This window comes from Ranitomeya variabilis, chromosome 1, assembly GCF_051348905.1.
Source record: "Ranitomeya variabilis isolate aRanVar5 chromosome 1, aRanVar5.hap1, whole genome shotgun sequence".
Classification (NCBI taxonomy): domain Eukaryota; kingdom Metazoa; phylum Chordata; class Amphibia; order Anura; family Dendrobatidae; genus Ranitomeya; species Ranitomeya variabilis.
In genome coordinates, this window is record NC_135232.1 from 29,758,688 (window position 1) to 29,779,050 (window position 20,363).

The window sequence follows — 20,363 nt, forward strand, 5'->3', positions numbered from 1 at the left end:
AGTACTTTTGTAGGCCCCATGGGTACCCGGAGAAAGTACTGACCGATCAGGGACCAGCATTCGAAGCAGAGGTGTTCCAAGAGTTCTGCCATCTGTACGGGTGTAAGAAGATCAGAACCACACCGTACCATCCCCAAACCAACGGGATGTGTGAAAAGATGAACCAAGTGGTGATCGACTTACTGAAGACCTTGCCCGTAGAGGAACGGAACCTGTGGCCAACAAAGTTGACTGACTTGGTGGACATATACAACCACATCCCAGTAAATTCCACCAACTGCATGCCAGCGTACCTGATGCGAGGAAGGTCTAGCCAGTTACCCGTTGATCTGGACATGGGGGTCCTAATCCCCAAAGATACCTCGCCGGATGCCGATTGGGATACAGAGAGGCAGCAAAGGTACTGCAAGGTACAGGAGTGCGTGGAAAGAAGCCTCGCTCAGGCCAGGCAAAAACAGGAAAGGGACTACAACCAGCATGCTCCTGCGATTCCCTTGCCACCTGGTGAGCAAGTGCTCAAGCGGAAGAAAAGGCTACACAAGCTTGACGACCAATGGGAAGCGGAACCGTATACCATCCTACCGTACGATTTCGACAATACTAAAGTCTGTCTCATCAGCAAAGATGGGGGAGAAACCTCAACGGCAATATCCAGAGACCACCTTAAAGTATGCCCTGATAAGTTGAGAGGGAAACAGATCCAAGAACCTCCCCACCTGTAGAAGAGAAGATGATACACACTGTTCTTGGCGATTTTCCCCAGTCCTGGACTCAGATAAATCATCATCAGATAACCATGGGGGTCCTAATCCCCGAAGATACCTCGCCGGATGCAGATTGGGATGCAGAAAGGCAGCAAAGGTACCGCAAATTACAGGAATGCGTGGAAAGAAGTCTCACCCAGGCTAGACAAAAACAAGAAAGAGACTATAACCAGCACGCTCCTGCGATTCCCTTGTCACCCGGTGAGCAAGTACTCAAACGAAAGAGGAAACTACACAAACTCGATGACCAATGGGAAGCGGAACCGTATACCATCCTGCAATCCGATTTCGACAACACGAAGGTCTGTCTCATCAGCAAGGATGGAGGGGAGACCTCGACGGCGATATCCAGGGACCACCTTAAAGTCTTCCCTGATAAGTTGAGAGAGAGGGAAACGGCTCCAGGAACCTCCCCACCTGTAGAAGAGGAGAAGATGATACACACTGTTCTTGGTGATTTTCCCCAGTCCTGGACTCAGATAAATCAGGCCATCGTGGTACCTGTCCTAACGTTCTGTCAACCGAACCCACCAGAACTAATTGTGGTGCCAGATCATCCAGGCCCGCAATCTCAGCAGATCCTACCTGAAGATGCCATGCCAACCGGCAAGTCCTCCCTCTGCTATCGGCAAATCTGCCGTACTCACTGTTGGTAGCAGCAGCCCTGAGAGCTCCAGCCTGCCAGTGCTACCCAGACTCACTAGAAGCGTAGCTAGAAGACAGTGCACTACACCAGCGGTAGCAAGCATAGCGGGCCCTGTTAGGCCAATAGCAACCCCTGCACTGCGGAGATCGACACGCAGCACCAAGAATCAAACTCCACTCCGCTACAAGACTTGGAGGTATTAATGAGGGCTGCTATTTAGTTGAAAATGTTTGTGTGCATATCTTTTGTTACAGGTTTAAAAATGTACAACGGAGTAATGCACAGTGAATTGCTCCAAAAACTTCCAAAAGGGGACCCCTTTGTTTACCCGGGGTCCCCGCTGTTTCAACCACTGGACTGGGAGTCATAAACTGTGCATGACTCAAGATTTGCGTAATGTTCAAGTGTCCTCACCTCCCATAAAGGGAAGCATTGTTATATAGTTACTGTTCATAGCATTTACTTGTTTATAGTGTTTCGAAGTTTTGTGTGTTTCCTGCTAACATCTAATGTTGTTTTTCTTTTCCCAGTCTGGGAGTACTGGATTTAACCGGGGGGGAGTGCAGCGCCCCAGAGTCCTGGTCGTTGCAGTACTGTTGCTCTGCCACTAAGGGGAGTGATGGTACCTCTGATTGCACTAAAGGAGTTCACCTGACCAGGTAACACACACCCACAATACACTTCACACTCCGGCCACCAGGGGGGGTGGTTCTATCTATTAGACCACTCCTCACACTTGGGTAAAACTGGGGGTTGGACACGAAGTCAGGGAGAAAGGAGATGGGAAGAGCTCAAGAGAGGACCTGTCAGAGGTGGGATCCTGGCAGAGCCTTAGTGAACAAGAAAGAACGTTACGGAGCCGTGCCTGTGCTTACAGCGGCAGTCTCCTAGGAAAGGACAAGAAGCGAGGGGTATTGTGAAGGAGTGAGAAACAGGAATACAGTGCAGAGGTGATAGGACCAGAAGGAGTCGTGCTGTAAGATCGAGGCAACATCTTTCTGAAGCGCAAAGTCGGTGGCCGGAACGCCGAGAAAGTGAGAGACTTTAAGCATTACTTCAAACCACGGCAGGACAGCCAATTATAGGTTGGCTGTCTCACTTAAACACCTAAGCAGACAATGGAGGCAGCTGTGGGAGATGGGCAACTCTAGGGTCCCGGAAGAACTCCAGGCCTACCCCGTCATACGGGTGCGTCCTAACCATATCATTTGGGGGACGGAGAGAACGAACATCAGAGACAGACAGAATCAGTTGTGAGGACTATCCCGGGGTGCTCAGCAGGGAAGGACTACAACATGCAGGCGCTAGAAGGTAGACACTGATTCCCACCTGCTAAGGGAACTCCGGATGTGCCTTTGGACCGGCCGGTCTCAGCCAGCCCTGTTAACAGTGCTCTGGATTGAGTATCTCGAAACCTTCAGTACAGAGGTAAAGAGACTGCAACCCTGTGTCCTCGTTATTCATCGCACCCTGCACTACACATCATCACTCTCAACTGTCACTGGACGCCCCTTAGCAGGGTCACGGACCGGGTCTAGCCACCGTGACAATCCCAGAACCGAGACAGAGAGGTGCCGGTACCGGGTACCCCTCGGCCCTGCGACAGTGGGGGCGCTCCACCTGTATGACACAAACCATTGATTTGAGTGGGCAGGGTGCAATACTTCATTTCTCCTGTTGGTGTGCTGTAGGGAAAATGAACACTTACAATGAGGCTTACCCACAGATCACAGCTGATCGTTCGAGGACACTTCATGATAAGCTCATTGTTAAGGAGCCTTATTGTTTAAAGAGGAGAACCACCCACTTTAAAGTCTCATGGAAATAAATGCTTTGTACATTATGGCCATAGTCAGTGGAGATATACGGTACCAGTAGGAATCTGCAAAAAAATATAGATTGATGTATAACATGCTATAATAATGGGGTTTCCTCCCCTTAGAAGACAGGACCCTATGTGTGCCACCGTACACCTCCTGCACCTGGCTCTGCCATGGGTGCCCCAGTTATATGTACGCAACAGAGTTTACCAAGTCACTTATTGGGTAAGGAGGTGCAAAGGATGAACGTCTACAGAGGAAAATGCAGATTACAACTTTCTCATCGCTGGGGGTCTCACTGAGGGAACTAGCAACTGGGATCTCTCTATAAAGTGTTGTCTCAGTGGAGCTATTGTTGAGCATGTCCAACTACGTTTCATCAGAATGTCGGAGATAGTGGAGCGTTGTCTCTCCGGTGATGAATGAGGTGGAGGTCAAGCACAATCATCTGTGCACCACTTATTCTAAATGGAACTGTCAGAGATAGTGAAGTGTGGTCTCTCTGGCGATGAATGAGGCGGGGGTCGAGTACAACCAGCTGCGCACCACTTATTCACTATGGGACTGTCAGAGATGCTGGAGCATTGTCTCTCTGGCGATGAATGAGGCGGAGGTTGAGCACAACCAGCTGCGCACCACTTATTCTCTATGGGACTGTCAGAGATAGTCGAGTGTGGTATCTTTGGTGATGAATGAGGCGGAGGTCAAGCACAATCATCTGCACACCACTTATTCTTGATAGGACTGTCAGAGATAGTGGAGCATGGTCTCTCTGGTGATGAATGAGGCGGAGGTCAAGCACAACCAGCTGCGCACCACTTATTCATTATGTTACTGTCAGAGGTAGTGGAACGTTGTCTCTCTAGTGATGAATGAGACAGAGGTCGAGCACAATCATCTGCGCACCACTTATTCACTATGGGACTGTCAGAGAGAGTGGAGCGTTGTCTCTCCGGTGATGAATGAGGCGGAGGTCGAGCACAACCAGCTGCGCACCACTTATTCTCTATGGGACTGTCAGAGATAGTGGAGCGTTGTCTCTCTGGTGATGAATGAGGCGGAGGTCGAGCACAACCAGCTGCGCACCACTTATTCTCTATAGGACTGTCAGACATAGTAGAGCGTTGTCTCTCCGGTGATAAATGAGGAGGAGGTCAAGCACAACCAGCTGAGCACCACCACTTATTCTCTATAGGACTGTCAGACATAGTAGAGCATTGTCTCTCCGGTGATAAATGAGGAGGAGGTCAAGCACAACCAGCTGAGCACCACCACTTATTCTCTATGGGACTGTCTCAGAGATAGTGGAGCGTTGTCTCTCTGGTGATGAATGAGGCGGAGGTCGAGCACAACCAGCTGCGCACCACTTATTCTCTATAGGACTGTCAGACATAGTAGAGCGTTGTCTCTCCGGTGATAAATGAGGAGGAGGTCAAGCACAACTGGAGCGCCCCCACACCGCCGCAGGGCCTAGGGGCACCCGGAGCCGGGCCTCTGAGTCTCAGTCCTGGGGTTGTCACGGTGGCTAGACCCGGTCCGTGGCCCTGTCTGTCAGTGGGGGGGACGTCCGGTGCAATAAGTCGTGTTGATGATGCAGTAACGGTGGTGTAGCGGTGCAGTTGTGGGGTGCAGGTCGCGGTAAATAACGAGGACACCAGGTTGCAGTCTCTTTACCTCTTTACTGGAGATCTCTCAGTCCGCAGTCCAGAATACGGTTCACCAAGCTGCGCAAGTCCGGCCGGTCCAATGGCACCTCCAGAGTTCACTTCACAGGTGGAAATCAGTGCCCTCCTTCTTAGCGCTATGTGTTGTAGTCCTTCCCTGCTGTGCTCACGGAAAGTACCCCACAACTGTTGTGTCTGTTTCTTAAGTTCCCTCACAACACGATTCACTGATGTTCTTCTCGTATTCCATCCCTCCCTGTTATTCAGGTTGGAACGGCACCCGTTTGTCAGGTAGGCCTGGAGTTCTTCCGGGACCCTAGAGACGCCCCTCTCCCGCAATTGCCCCCCAAGACTTCATAGGTGATATGTGGTAGACAGCCCGCCTTAAACTGACTGCCCTGCCGCTGTTTGGAGTATGGCTTGAAGCTGTGTGCTATTCCACTCCCTCGGCGTTCCGGCCACCGGTAATGCGCCTCAGTAGGATGTTGCTCCGGTCCTACAGCATGACCCCTACTGGTATTCTCCTTTTTGCTTGATCTCGTTTCTCACTCAGCACAATCTATCTCGCTTCTAGTCCTTTCTTGGGCACCGCCGCTATGCTGAGCAGGCACGGTCCCGTTACGTTCTTTCTAATGCCAAGCCTCTGTCAGGATCCCACCCCTGACAGAGACCCTACTGTCTCTTCCTCCACAACACCCTCTGCCACAAGGTGTTGCTTCGTTCAATCCAGTCAGCCTTCTCCACTAACTTCCTGCCTGACCCCCAGTTTACCCACTATGGTGGGGAGTGGCCTAATGAATAGAACCCTTAGCTCCCCCCGGAGGCCCTGCTGTGAAATATATTGGTGACTGTGATACCTGATCAGATGAACTCCTTCAGTGCCATCAGACGCACCATGGCTCCCCATAGTGGCGGAGCCACAGTACTGCAACGACCAGGACTCTGGGGCGCTGCACTCCCCCCTGGTTAAACACAGTACTCCGGGACTGGGAAGAAAACAACAATACAGGTTAGCAAAAAGACATACAATTTTGTTGAGTGCAATGACAATAAGTATACTTGAACAGGCTTCCCTTTATGGGAGGTAAGGACACTTGAACGTTACAAACATAATTAAATATCATAGCAACAGGCTACAATTAGCTCTCATTACCCAACCGGGTATTCTACTAAGTGCAATTTAATGAACAATAATTTAACATTGCCTTCAAGGAACATACACTCCTAGCTCGCTAAAGGCCTTCCCATAATCACATTACAGGGCAAGTTAACTTTTCATTCTCCTACTTTGAACCTGCAGGACCGCCTGTCCCTATGGCACCAGACCTACTGCCTCTCCTTTCTTTTACAGGACCGCCCCGTTCAGCCAGGGCCTACTGCCTTTCTCTACTATACATGGTATAGACCAGTGGCGTAACTACAAAGTTATGGGCCCCGGTGCGAACTTCCAAATGGGCCCCCCCCCCTACCTCCGTGACGCCCCCCCACCCCCTTCCCCTAGATACGCCTCGGACTGTTGCAGGAATCTCCTGCACTGCAACATGGTGTTGGGTGCCAGCACAGCCCGCACAGTGGTATATCCAGCACAGCCCGCACAGTGGTATATCCAGGACAGCCCGCACAGTGGTATATCCAGCACAGCCCGCACAGTGGTATATCCAGCACAGCCCGCACAGTGGTATATACAGCACAGCCCGCACAGGGGTAAATACAGCACAGCCCGCACAGGGGTATATACAGCACAGCCCGCACAGGGGTATATACAGCACAGCCCGCACAGGGGTATATACAGCACAGCCCGCACAGGGGTATATACAGCACAGCCCGCACAGGGGTATATACAGCACAGCCCGCACAGGGGTATATACAGCACAGCCCGCACAGGGGTATATCCAGCACAGCCCACACAGGGGTATATACAGCAAAGCCCGCACAGGGGTATATACAGCACAGCTCGCACAGGGGTATATACAGCAGAGCCCGCACAGTGGTATATACAGCACAGCCCGCACAGTGGTATATCCAGCACAGCCCGCACAGGGGTATATACAGCAGAGCCCGCACAGGGGTATATACAGCACAGCCCGCACAGGGGTATATACAGCACAGCCCGCACAGGGGTATATACAGCACAGCCCGCACAGTGGTATATACAGCAGAGCCAGCACAGGGGTATATAGAGCACAGCCCGCACAGGGGTATATACAGCACAGCCCGCACAGGGGTATATACAGCACAGCCCGCACAGTGGTATATACAGCACAGCCCGCACAGTGGTATATACAGCACAGCCCGCACAGGGGTATATACAGCACAGCCCGCACAGGGGTATATACAGCAGAGCCCGCACAGGGGTATATACAGCACAGCCCGCACAGGGGTATATACAGCAGAGCCCGCACAGGGGTATATACAGCACAGCCCGCACAGGGGTATATACAGCACAGCCCGCACAGGGGTATATACAGCACAGCCCGCACAGGGGTATATACAGCACAGCCCGCACAGGGGTATATACAGCAGAGCCCGCACAGGGATATATACAGCACAGCCCGCACAGGGGTATATACAGCACAGCCCGCACAGGGGTATATACAGCACAGCCCGCACAGGGATATATACAGCACAGCCCGCACAGGGGTATATAGAGCACAGCCCGCACAGGGGTATATAGAGCACAGCCCGCACAGGGGTATATACAGCAGAGCCCACACAGGGGTATATACAGCAGAGCCCACACAGGGGTATATACAGCAGAGCCCGCACAGGGGTATATACAGCACAGCCCGCACAGGGGTATATACAGCACAGCCAGCACAGGGGTATATAGAGCACAGCCAGCACAGGGGTATATAGAGCACAGCCAGCACAGGGGTATATAGAGCACAGCCAGCACAGGGGTATATAGAGCACAGCCCGCACAGGGGTATATAGAGCACAGCCCGCATCTCATCCCCCCCCCCCCCCGATAATGGCCCCACAGTCCGGTGAAAAAGAAAAAAAAAAAACTCTCCTCACCTTTCCTTTTGCCCGCGCTGCTCCTGGTGGCTGCAGTCTGCCCAGGACACTGCAGGTGCGCGATGATATGACATCATCGCGCACCCGCAGTGTACTGTCAGAGGCAGAGCGGGGAATGATGGGAGAGGGAGCGTCAGGTGACGCTCTCCTCCATCATTGCATTGAACTATACCGGTGTCATAGACGCCGGTATAGTTAAATGCGGCGGCGGCGGCGGCGGCGGGGGGGGAGGAACAGTGCAGCGGCCCACTACTGGCATCGGCTCTTCTGGCATTTGCCAGAAGTGCCCGATGTCCAGCCCGGCCCTGCTCAGACCTGCCGGCCCGGGGCCCCTGACCTGCGGGGCCCGGTCGCAATGGCGACCGCTGCGACCGCGGTCGTTACGCCCCTGGTATAGACATAACATTCCTTTCAGTTTGAGAACACTGAGCCGGCTCTACTTGGCTCCTATAAGGACTCACTCACTAACCCCTACGGGTTCACTTTCTGTCCTTAGTAACACATTATTAACTTTCTATGGGGACTCAGGGTTTACCTTCTATCCTAACTTTCTATCAGCATTATCAAAACATTTTCTATCGAACATTAAGCCTTCTCATTATCTTTCTTCCTTTCTTGCATGCTGGACACCCCATCTATCTCTACGGGCCCACTGCATCCTTCTTCTATCTTTCACCTTTCACTTCTCAGAGCACATTATCAGTATTTCTTTACATCTAACTAGTTAAAACACATACAACTTTTCTCATTCCAACATTATCATGGCATTACTGTGCTTAAAACAGTATCTCCCGTAAGTACGCTGTTGGACATCCCCTTTAAAAGAGGATCAAGTCTTTCTGAGGTAGCTCGTCTTCTCAGCCTACCAGTCTTTGTTCAGCAAAGGTTCCAGAACGGTATCTTCGCAAAGAGTCTTTAAATAAAACCAGTAGGAAGCGCCTTTAATAAGGTGCTAACTATATACAAAAAGTTTGTATCATGCACGGTCCATGATTGCGGCAGTTCTTATAACATTGTGGAACAAAAAGCAAAAACGAAAGTGAAAGCAAAAATAAAAAGCAATAGGGATCCCAGGTAAACAAAGGGATCCCTTTAAGAGTTAACCCAGGACGGGTTTTAGCAGCAAAATAGCAAGGAAATAAACAATTAACTATTTACAGTTTCAGGTTTCCGAGGCTTAGTTGAACGGCTTCCAGGGCTGCACCTGGCACTTAACCCCTCTTGGCCCGGGAAGAGTGAAGTCCAGGGTTGCACCTAGTGCTGGACACACGCCGTTAATCCGTCTCTCATGTACAGTTAAATCATGCGCAGCGATGGAGGTCTGCGCAGCTTGAGTAGGGGCATTTGCTGCAGCAGAGGTAGCGGCTGCTGCAAGATCAGTCACTGGAACGGAGTCAGCAGCTGTGGCACTAGCAGTCGCGGGAGTGGTGTCGGTCGTCAGGGCAGGGTCGTCCTTCATACCTGCTTCAGATGCGGTCCCTCCGGTGCCGGTCTGCTCCGTCTCCACTGCGGCCTGTAGCGCTGGTTGCAGGGCCTTGTGCTGCGACGCTGTCATCTCTGCTTGCAGTACCTCGCTTTCCGGCAGGGCCTTGCTTTCTGGCTTCGGAGCGCTGGAACTTCTTTCTTGCTCCGGACCAGACGAGGCTGCCGACAGACGTCTGGCGAGGCTCCCGATGATGGTCTTCTTCCACCCGGCCTCAGTGCTCAGCTGCATCCGCCGGGGTTGATGGATCAGCCCGTCCGCTCCGGTCTGCAGGAGGTCAGCGTCAACTGTGGAGGTCTGGCTGCGGTGCCTCTCCGGGTAGCTGGGGGAGTCCTCGGCTCCGGCCCCACGCTCCGGCTCCGGGCGGCTGGCCATGGCGTCCTCCATGTCGCTGAATTCTTCTTCCTGGTCCTTTTCCCGCTCTCTCCTTCGTGGGCGGTTTCGTTTTCTCTGTCTCTGCCCACCATTGAGGATCAGGAGGCGGATCTCGGCTGCTGACGGACACGTCCTCAAGGGGCCGAGATATTTAGACTGGGCGGCCATTGTCTTTCGCGCTCTTCAGCTTGTTCACGCCCACTTCCACGCCCTTCTTCTTCTCCTGCGCTCTCCTTAGCGCTGTAATGGCGGCGGTTTTGGCGCGAACTTTTGGCGGCAAGTGACAATCCACAGTCTTTGCAATAAAGTACAGTAAATCACAGTTCCAAGGCACACATGACCTGATTCTTCAGGCTTAAGTACATCCTGTTCGTGACACCAAGTTTGGAGCGCCCCCACACCGCCGCAGGGCCTAGGGGCACCCGGAGCCGGGCCTCTGAGTCTCAGTCCTGGGGTTGTCACGGTGGCTAGACCCGGTCCGTGGCCCTGTCTGTCAGTGGGGGGGACGTCCGGTGCAATAAGTCGTGTTGATGATGCAGTAACGGTGGTGTAGCGGTGCAGTTGTGGGGTGCAGGTCGCGGTAAATAACGAGGACACCAGGTTGCAGTCTCTTTACCTCTTTACTGGAGATCTCTCAGTCCGCAGTCCAGAATACGGTTCACCAAGCTGCGCAAGTCCGGCCGGTCCAATGGCACCTCCAGAGTTCACTTCACAGGTGGAAATCAGTGCCCTCCTTCTTAGCGCTATGTGTTGTAGTCCTTCCCTGCTGTGCTCACGGAAAGTACCCCACAACTGTTGTGTCTGTTTCTTAAGTTCCCTCACAACACGATTCACTGATGTTCTTCTCGTATTCCATCCCTCCCTGTTATTCAGGTTGGAACGGCACCCGTTTGTCAGGTAGGCCTGGAGTTCTTCCGGGACCCTAGAGACGCCCCTCTCCCGCAATTGCCCCCCAAGACTTCATAGGTGATATGTGGTAGACAGCCCGCCTTAAACTGACTGCCCTGCCGCTGTTTGGAGTATGGCTTGAAGCTGTGTGCTATTCCACTCCCTCGGCGTTCCGGCCACCGGTAATGCGCCTCAGTAGGATGTTGCTCTGGTCCTACAGCATGACCCCTACTGGTATTCTCCTTTTTGCTTGATCTCGTTTCTCACTCAGCACAATCTATCTCGCTTCTAGTCCTTTCTTGGGCACCGCCGCTATGCTGAGCAGGCACGGTCCCGTTACGTTCTTTCTAATGCCAAGCCTCTGTCAGGATCCCACCCCTGACAGAGACCCTACTGTCTCTTCCTCCACAACACCCTCTGCCACAAGGTGTTGCTTCGTTCAATCCAGTCAGCCTTCTCCACTAACTTCCTGCCTGACCCCCAGTTTACCCACTATGGTGGGGAGTGGCCTAATGAATAGAACCCTTAGCTCCCCCCGGAGGCCCGACTGTGAAATGTATTGGTGTCTGTGATACCTGATCAGATGAACTCCTTCAGTGCCATCAGACGCACCATGGCTCCCCATAGTGGCGGAGCCACAGTACTGCAACGACCAGGACTCTGGGGCGCTGCACTACCAGCTGAGCACCACCACTTATTCTCGATAGGACTTTCAGAGATAGTGGAGTGTGGTCTCTTTGGTGATGAATGAGGTGGCGGTCGAGCACAACCAGCTGCGGACCACTTATTCTCTATGGGACTGTCTCAGAGATAGTGGAGCGTTGTCTCTCTGGTGATGAATGAGGCGGAGGTCGAGCACAACCAGCTGCGCACCACTTATTCTCGATAGGACTGTCAGAGATAGTGGAGCGTTGTCTCTCTGGTGATGAATGAGGCGGAGGTCGAAAACAACCAGCTGCGCATTACTTATTCTCGATAGGACTGTCAGAGATAGTGGAGTGTGGTCTCTTCGGTGATGAATGAGGCGGAGGTCGAGCACAACCAGCTGCGCACCACTTATTCTCTATGGGACTGTGAGATGCTGGAGCGTTGTCTCTCTGGCAGGCGATGAATGAGGCGGAGGTTGAGCATGCCCAGCTTCGCTCCATTCTAGACGACCTCTGCAGAACCCAGTTCTTGCAAACGATGAGAGTTCAGGGAGTTGGACCAACAGGTTTTAGCAAGTTATCCACTATTCAAAGTCTGGTGAAAAGTAATTGTTCTCTCCAGTAGAAAGTGATAGGGTTACTGGGTATGACAGTGTATCTTTATCAGCTTTAGGCTGGGGCTACACAGTGACTTTGGTTATGACCGGGCTCGGACTGGCCCATAGGGTAAAAGTGGGAATCCCCCGGTGGGCCCCTGTGTAGATCTGGGTCCCGAACGCCACTATATGGGCATTATTTGGTATAATTCAATTGATTCACTCTATACCTAAAAAAGCAGCATCTCATCATTCATTAACCAAATTACCCAGTTTATTATTCTATAGAGATATAGGTACATTTGTGAACGAAGGTAGTGTAATACTTGTATGTAGCTGAAAAGTGGGCCCCCAAAGTCATTGTTACTGGTGGGCCCTTAGCACCCCAGTCCGACACTGGTTATGACACACAGGTCGCAAAGCCAAAGATCGCTTTGTATATCGCAGTGAAACACAGGTGAAAGGGGGCTGCATTGCCACTTCTAGGCTAACACCACCAAGTCACTTGCTTGTCGCGGCTGCAGTCCTCTAGGGGCCGGGGGTGCAATGTGGCCACATTCACCTACATTATGCTGAGATGCAACAGTGAAGCATGGTGGTGGCAGCATCATGCTATGGGGGTGTTTTTCAGCTGCAGGGACAGGACGACTGGTTGTCATTGAAGGAAGCATGAATGCGGCCAAGTGCAGAGATATCCTGGATGAAAACCTCTTCCAGAGTGCTCTGGACCTCAGACTTGGCCGAAGGTTCACCTTCCAACAAGACAATGACCCTAAGCACACAGCTAAAATAACAAAGGAGCGGCTTCAGAACAACTCTGTGACCATTCTTGACCAGCCCAGCCAGAGCCCTGACCTAAACCCAACTGAGCATCTCTGGAGAGACCTGAAAATGGCGTCCACCAACGTTCACCATCCAACCTGACGGAACTGGAGAGGATCAGAAAGGAAGAATGGCCGAGGATCCCCAAATCCAGGGGTGAAAACTTGTTGCATCATTCCCAAGAAGACTCATGGCTGTACTAGCGCAAAAGGTGCTTCTACCCAATACTGAGCAAAGGGGCTGAAGACTTATGACCATGTGATATTTCAGTTTTTCTTTTTTAATAAATTTGCTAAAATTTCTACATTTCTGTTTTTTCAGCCAAGATGTGTGCAGAGTGCACATTAATGAGGAAAAATGAACTTTATAGAATTTACCAAATGGCTGCAATGAAACAAAGAGGGAAAAATGTAAAGGGGTCTGAATACTTTCTGTACTCACTGTATAGAAGAAACTTTAAATCTCTTGTTCTTTCCAGACCATGTGGTCTAGATGCCCAATTATTCCCACCTTGGACCCCTCTATTTGCCGACACAGATCCGGAAAATCCATGCGTTACATGACTGACAACCAAATATCAATGACTCACAAACACCCAAGGGGCAAGAAAGTGAGAGATTCCGAATAAGTAACAAAGCCCATTTACCATTCTGGATTCCTGGAAAGCTGAGTGACATCCGTTCTCACAGAAATAGGGACAATTAACGCATTGTTCCTGGAATATTTACCAGACAAGGAAGCGGGGAAGAGTCATGAATTTTTATAGCAAGAAACACAAGTATAAATCATTCATATGTAAATTCCGAAATCTCGACTGAAAGCAGCGCGGCGTAAAATCTCCTGTATACAAGATGCATAATGAACGAGTCTCCGGAGAGGACGGCGGAGAGCTGACTACTCCGATTCCGTGGGATTGTATATGTCAGTGACACACAGTAACACTCCGGACCGCCCCGCACACCGGCCACCATTGTGCCCCAATATTATGTATTGGTGCCAATCCGTAAGAATATCGTACGCTTTGTCATCCGTTGTATCCGGAAATTGCCCCATGTTTGCCTCTCTTCATATAGAGAATGGAAGAAGCGTCCAGAATCTCGCCACGTCCTTCCTGCGTAATAGACGGTAACTGCGCGGCCTACAGGATACATCTGCTTTTAGTGACATGCCAGTATAATAGGTCCAGGAACTGATCGGATTCTCTTGCTCTGTAATTTTCCATCTAATCCTATTCAGCGGGTGCTTTTTTTTTCGGTCAGCACTATAGGTGCTGGAACTTCCTCACATTGCTTTTAACATTCTCTAAGTTTACCTACTCTAAAAAAGTGGACCTAGTTTTGACAGACAGGAGAGCATGAGAAGAGACAAAGATTTGCCTCCACTTCCACCCACCACCACTTTCTGTAGACAAAGACCACCCGCATCTCAGCAGGTTCAGGACTAGGTCAGCGTGCGATTGGCAGGAGTGAGAGATTGGAGCAGGTAAAGAACAAATCCTAAACCTGGTGGGGACCCAACGCTTGCCTGGAGCGAGCACTGTCTGCAGTGTCAATCAGCAGGGAGGGAGGTGGAGCTCTGAGACTCTTGGCCACACCCAGGGTGCGCCAAACTCCTAATTAGCATTTCTGATTATATTTCAGTTTCTGCATAACGGAAGCTAGAATTAGATCACAAAAGTTGCCTTTTATACTGTATACCGCCATATCCCCTATAAGGCTAGGCGCATGGTTTATACCGTCAGTTTGGATGACACACTCCCTTTAACTACCTGATGCCAGCCCTGTACATGGGCGGCGAATGGTGAAATTTTATTTTAAGTGGAATGTCAGATTGTGAAGTGGACATAGGATTTAAGATAAAAACTGGTTTGATGGAAATTTTCCCAAATCGTGACATTTGTACATTCCTAGCGGCCTCTTCGTCCCTGATTACGTGCTCATGCGTTGCGCTCGCTCGCCTCCATACGCGTCTCTTCCATTCTTCTCCACTGAGAATCTTTAAATATTTTTTTTCAAACAAAAAACACATTGTTGTGAAATTGCCTTTTTTTTGTTCTCCGGACCTTTAATTAAATATCAAGCGGGATGTAAAGCGGCGGCAGTGACTCCGCTTCCCATGGTGGTGCCGGCGCGGCTGATCGCTGGCGTGGATGGCCGTGATTTCTCTTCGCTCTTTTGACTTCATTGATTCATTAGCCGGGAGGCCTGGATGCTCCATTATCTCACATGGATGGTTCTCAGTGCGCGGCCTCTTATGCTAAACACAAACAGAATTGTTCCTCTTTGTACTTTGGGTGATAATTAATGGGGCCGGGGCGTTATATCACATCGGGCGTGAATCGGCACTAATCCAATATTTTATCATGCTAACAACATTATCCTCCTGTTCATCTACTAATCCTAATAACCATCAGTTCTGCTGCAGTCCTGTAGAGGGCGCCGTGCAAGAATGGTTTGTGTAGCTCCTTACACAGCGCCCCCTTAGGACAGCTACTGTCATGTCTTACATGCAATCTGACATAGAGGAACCTCTCATCCCATTCTTGCTGCAGCCCCTTTTCATTACAAATCCCATTTGTTCTCAAGAAAGGAGAGATTTTTAACCTTGGTTATTGGACGCTCGACTCTGCTGCATTAATACTTGTGAGCCAACTTACAAACCAAACTCTGCTCTGCTGCTGGGCTCTGCTACATTGCTGCTTGGGAGTCACCTAACAAACCAAACTCTGCTGTTCTCTGCTACATTGCGACTTGTGAACCATCTTGTATACCAAGCTCTGCTGTGCTGCTGCCTGGGCTCTGCTACATTGCTACTTGGGAACCACCTTACATACCAAACTCTGATTTGCTGCTGGGCTCTGCTACATTAATACTTGTGAGCCACCTTACAAACCAAACACTGCTATGCCGCTGGCCTCTGCTACGTGTGAGCTAACTTACATTCCAAGCTCTGCTCTGCTGCTGGGCTCTGCTACATTACTACTTGTGAGCCACTTTACATTCTAAGCTCTGCTGTGTTGCTGAGCTTTGCTACATTGGTATTTGTGAGCCACCTTATCTACCAAGCTCTGCTGTGCTGCTGGGCTTTTCTGCATTGCTACTTGTGAGCCAACTGACATTCCAAGCTCTGCTGTGCAGCTGGACTCTGCTACATTGCTACTTGTGAGCCACCTTACATACCAAACACTGCTGTGCTGCTGGGCTCAGCTACATTAATACTTGTGAGCCACCTTACAAACCAAACCCTGCTGTGCCTCTGGGCTCTGCTACATTGCTACGTGTGAGCTAACTTACATTCCAAGCTCTGCTGTGCTACTGGACTCTGCTACATTGCTACTTGTCAGCCACGTTACATTCTAAGCTTTGCTGTGTTGCTGAGCTCTGCCACATTGCTACTTGTGAACTACCTTACATACCAAGATCTGCTGGGCTCTGCTACATTGCTACAGTGAGCCACCTTACATTTCAACATCTGCCATGCTGCTGGACTCTGCTGCACTTCTCCTTGTGAACCAACTTACATACCAAACTATGCTGTGCTGCTGAGCTATGCCACATTGCTACTTGTTATCCACCTTACATACCAAGCTCTGCTGTACTGCTAGGCTCTGCTACATTGCCCTCTGACGGAGCATTCCTCGCATCAACCTAAGGAGTTTTTAAATAGGGAATGATCCTACCTGCCCATATAATGGTAGGCTTTTAGCCCAGGAGAGGCAACCTGTAAGGTTTATGGTCCCAACAAAGGGGTACATTTTGTCACTGGCTGTTAGCCTCACATGAATTGCCCAATTTTTGCGCTAAGTACCTCAATTTTTTTTACAATGTTTTCTTCAGCAGTAATGCAGTTCCAATTTCATATATTCAATATGTACATATTATAGTTTTTCAGAGTGCAGCTTTAATTTGTTAGTGTGTGATATTATGGCGGTTTGTGTACATGTGATATTATTGTGGTATGTGATATTATGGCAGTATGTGTAGATGTGATATTATGGCAGTGGCGATGTGTATATGTCATATTATGGCGGTGTGTATGTCTGTCATATTATGGTGATGTGTATATGTCATATTATGGCGGTGTGTATGTCTGTCATATTATGGCGGGCGGTGTGTATGTCTGTCATATTATGGCGGTGTGTGTGTGTATATCATATTATGGCTGTGAAGGATGGCACCAGAGAGATGACCGCTGCCACCACATATGACAAATCGCACCTCGCAACCCCACCTAACGGCATTTTCTGTCAGAAGGATGGCGCGGTACGCTCTCCTCACCTGCACCAACATGAAGTTCCGCACCCCCAGGAGACGCGTAAGGTCTGCTTAGCACAGTTTTACACAGAAACCCCCTGTCCACACGGGCCCAGAGAGGCATGAAGAAGGAGAGGAGGTGGCCCACGCAGCTGCTGACGTGGCACCACACTCGCTTATAATCCTGACATGTCCCTATTACTAGCACCAGTGAAACAGCACCTGGTCAGCCCAGTAGGGCGGTCATCAGTTCCTCATTAGATATACGCCTGACCCGTTAGCGGGATTATATTGGGCCAGAAACCAGTTCCAGTAGCATGGAAAGTTAAGCTGAGAACACAGATGTGTGGATTTGTGAACTGAGATAAAAGCGCAGCCCATGGTTAAATTATATACAGTATTTAATCGCCTTAAGGGCACACTAGACAACACACTATATACAGAATGTTTATACATATTCAATGGTCAGATATGAAAATCTAATAGTGGTAGTACAAAGTATGCAGAATGTACGAGGTAGTTACCAGTCAGATGAAAGGCCTGGCTTGTGGGGGAGGGACGGCCACATGGGAGGCTGGTGGTCACCTTGATTTCTTCCCACATGATATGTCATTGTGACCTCCTAGAAAAAAAACAATAGTCCATGCTTTACATGAGTATTTAACCCCTTGGATTCACTTCCCTCCTGCCACCTGGGCTGGACCTAAATCCCCTCCCTTTGCATCTAGCAGATAAGTACTCCAAAACCTAAGATGAGTCATAACTCTTTAATGGACTGTCCTAGAGTTTTGGCACCATTGGATGTGGACAGGCCCCTGCTATGTGTTGAGACCCAACATGGCTTTGGTACCTGTCTCCTACTAGCCATTCTACAGTACGTTACTCCCCCTTTCTGTGGTGCTAGAACTGATCGAGACCCTGAAATGTATTCACCATGTTCTGGGGATCTCAGATGAAAGGCCTGGCTTGTGGGGGAGGGACTGCCACATGGGAGGCTAGTGGTCCCCTCTGTTCCTTGACTTCGTCCCACACTATATGTCGCTGTGACCTCCTAGAAAAAAAACAATAGTCAATGCTTTACACGAGCATTTAACCCCTTGGGTTCACTTCCCTCCTGCCACCTGGGCTGGACCTAAATCCCCTCCCTTTGCATTTATCAGATAAATACTCCAAAGCCTAAGATCTGTCGTAGCTCTTTAATGGACTGTCCTAGAGTTTTGGCACCATTGGATCCGGACAGGCCCCTGCTATGTGTTGAGACCAAACACGGCTTCAGTACCTGTCTCCTATTAGCCATTCTACGTTACTCCCCCTTTTCGGGGGGGTTGAACTGATCGAGACCATGGAAGGTCTTCGCCATGTTCTGGGTATCTCGTAAATATAGACGATGTACGACTAGGATGTATAGTATCTCCATAATGCCTTATGGAATTAAGTTTCTAGAATGTTCTAGAAGGTTTCTTTGGCAGCATCGATTCAGCATGACTCTATATTACAAGCAAGCCTTTGTCCTGACTTTAACTGGCTCAAGGCTTGAGATCTGTCACTCACAGCCTTTTGAGGCCTGACCACCTGCTGGGCTAGGTGTCAACTTACTCCTTGAGGCTTTGAGAATGCTGGATGACCTTCTAAGCCAGGGTTCCTGTCCCTGCTGTGCAAAGAAAGGGTGTTTTATAATTCCATGCCAAATAGGATACAAATGATTGACATGAAATTATATCTCCAATATTCTTCACAATGTCGTTGTGCATATATGTAATATTATCGCAGTGCTGTGTATGTCATATTATGGCGGTGTGTGTAGATGTGATATCGCGGTGTGTGTAGATGTGATAATTTGTGTGTATGTGTGTGTAGATGTGATATTATGGCAGTGTGTGTAGATGTGATATTATAATGGTGTGTAGATGCGATATTATGGCAGTGTGTGTAGATGTGATATTATAGCAGTGTGTGTAGTGTGCGTAGATGTGATATTATCGTAGTGGCGGTATGAATTTGTGATATTGTGGTATTTTGTGTATATGTCATATTATGGCAGTGTGTGTATATAGCTACACAGGACTCACGTTAAATAGAATTCAAGGGCTGAATTCATTAACATATAGAACTACGCACAGAAAGTAGGAAAACCTACGGGCTATATATGCCCATTAAAAAAGATCTTTTTTCTTGAAAATGAAGACATACATGAAAAAGAAAATCTAAAAATGGATGCTACTAGATGCACATGCAGGGGAACATAGGCCAATGTAGGAGGTGAAAAACAAGCAGCATGCATAATGTAGTATAATTATAGATGTGATGTTATGGTGGTGTGTGTGTGTGATATTATGGCGGTGTGTGTAGACAGTGTCGGACTGGGTCACAAGGGCCCACCAGTAACATTAACTTTGGAAGGACCCATTTTTCACCTGCATGTAAATATTACACTACCTTCGTTCACAAATTTACCTATATCTCTATCTACTATATAATTGACTAAGGGTCACTTCTGTCTGTCTGTCCCGGAAATCCCGCATCGCTGATTGGTCGCGGCCGTCAGACCGGGACCAATCAGCGACGGGCACAGTCCGGCCGAGAATTAGTCCCTCCCTACTTCCGTCCAGTCAGTGCCCGGCGCCCGCTCCATACTCCCTTCCAGTCAGCGCTCACACAGGGTTAATGACAGCGTTAATGGACCGCGTTATGCCATGGCTAACGCACTCCGTTACCGCTGCTATTAACCCTGTGTGACCCACTTTTTACTATTGATGCTGCCTATGCAGCATCAATAGTAAAAAGATCTAATGTTAAAAATAATTAAAAAAATAAAAAATCATTATATACTCACCTTCTGTTGGCCCCCCAGATACAGCCCAGGCCTTTCCCACTCCTCGCGACGGTCCGGTCGATGCATTGCGGTCTCGTGAGATGATGAAGTGCGGTCTCACGAGACCAATACGTCATCATCTCGCGAGACCGCAATGCACTCTTGGGAGTGTCGGGCACAGTCCGGCCACGAAATGGCCGCTCCCTACAATCGGCGACATTGGCGCGGGATTTAAATCCCCCTTCGCTGATTGGTCGCGGTTAACAGGCGCGACCAATCGGCGACATTGCCGCGGGATTTAACTCCCGCTTCGCTGATTGCTCATGCCCAGCCGGCGAGACCAATCAGCGACATTGGCGCGGGATCTAATGTTAAAAATAATAAAAAAGCATTATATACTCACCTTCCGGATCCAGCCCAGGCCTTTCCCTCTCCTCGCAATGCTCCAGTGACCGATCCATGCATTGCGGTCTCGCGAGATGATGACTTAGCGGTCTCGCGAGACCGCCACGTCATCATCTCGTGAGACCGCAATGCACTCTTGGGACTGGAGCGTCGCGAGAAGCATCGGTAAA

The 20,363-nt window shown here is 49.8% G+C and overlaps 1 long non-coding RNA gene across 3 annotated transcripts in view; it reads right to left on the reverse strand.

The window, feature by feature from the left end:
• The window catches only part of LOC143793666 (uncharacterized), a 65,745-nt gene that overhangs the window by 42,229 nt on the left and 3,153 nt on the right, over window positions 1–20,363 (reverse strand). The window contains exons 2-5 of one of the 3 annotated variants that reach the window (XR_013220184.1): window positions 18,573–18,627; window positions 17,910–18,027; window positions 17,501–17,598; window positions 14,786–14,979 (exon numbers count right to left, since the gene is read on the reverse strand). This is a non-coding gene — a long non-coding RNA (uncharacterized LOC143793666). Of the gene's footprint in view, window positions 1–14,785; window positions 14,980–17,500; window positions 17,599–17,909; window positions 18,028–18,572; window positions 18,628–20,363 lie in introns of those variants that run through there. The other 2 variants (XR_013220182.1, XR_013220183.1) reach the window with 2 other exon arrangements.